Source organism: Gavialis gangeticus, unplaced genomic scaffold, assembly GCF_001723915.1.
Source record: "Gavialis gangeticus isolate Ggan-Ray unplaced genomic scaffold, GavGan_comp1, whole genome shotgun sequence".
Lineage (NCBI taxonomy): Eukaryota > Metazoa > Chordata > Crocodylia > Gavialidae > Gavialis > Gavialis gangeticus.
In genome coordinates this window covers 144,301,595-144,302,012 of record NW_017729032.1, presented here as the reverse complement: position 1 = coordinate 144,302,012, position 418 = coordinate 144,301,595, and the positions used below count along the sequence as shown (strand labels likewise).

General features: G+C 51.7%; 1 protein-coding gene across 1 annotated transcript in view; it reads left to right on the top strand.

The window, feature by feature from the left end:
• The window catches only part of RGPD4 (RANBP2-like and GRIP domain containing 4), a 99,581-nt gene that overhangs the window by 50,798 nt on the left and 48,365 nt on the right, over positions 1-418 (top strand). The gene's annotated exons all lie outside the window — the stretch shown is intronic.

The following is a 418-nucleotide window of genomic DNA, read 5'->3' as shown; positions in this document are numbered from 1 at the left end:
AAGGCCTTCTGAAAGTCCAGGAAGACTGTCTACTGCTACCCCTGCATCTAAGGATTTGGTGACCTGGTCATAGAAGGCCACCAGGTTGGCCTGACAGGACCTGCCTCTTATGAAGCCATGTTGGTTGCCCCTAAGCATAATCTTCCCTGCTGGACCCTTGTGGACATGTGCCAGGTTAATTCTCTCAAAAAGCTTACCCAGGATTGAGGTAAGACTGACTGGCCTGTAGTTCCCCGGGTCCCCCTTCCTCCCTTTTTTGAAGATGGGAACCACATTGGCCCTCTTCCAGTCTTCTGGCACCACACCAGAGCACCGTGAGTGCTCATAAAGCCGTAGCAGGGGTCCCACAATGACCTCAGCTAATTCCCTTAGCACTATGGGGTGGAGATCATCTGGACCAGCTGATTTAAATACATCC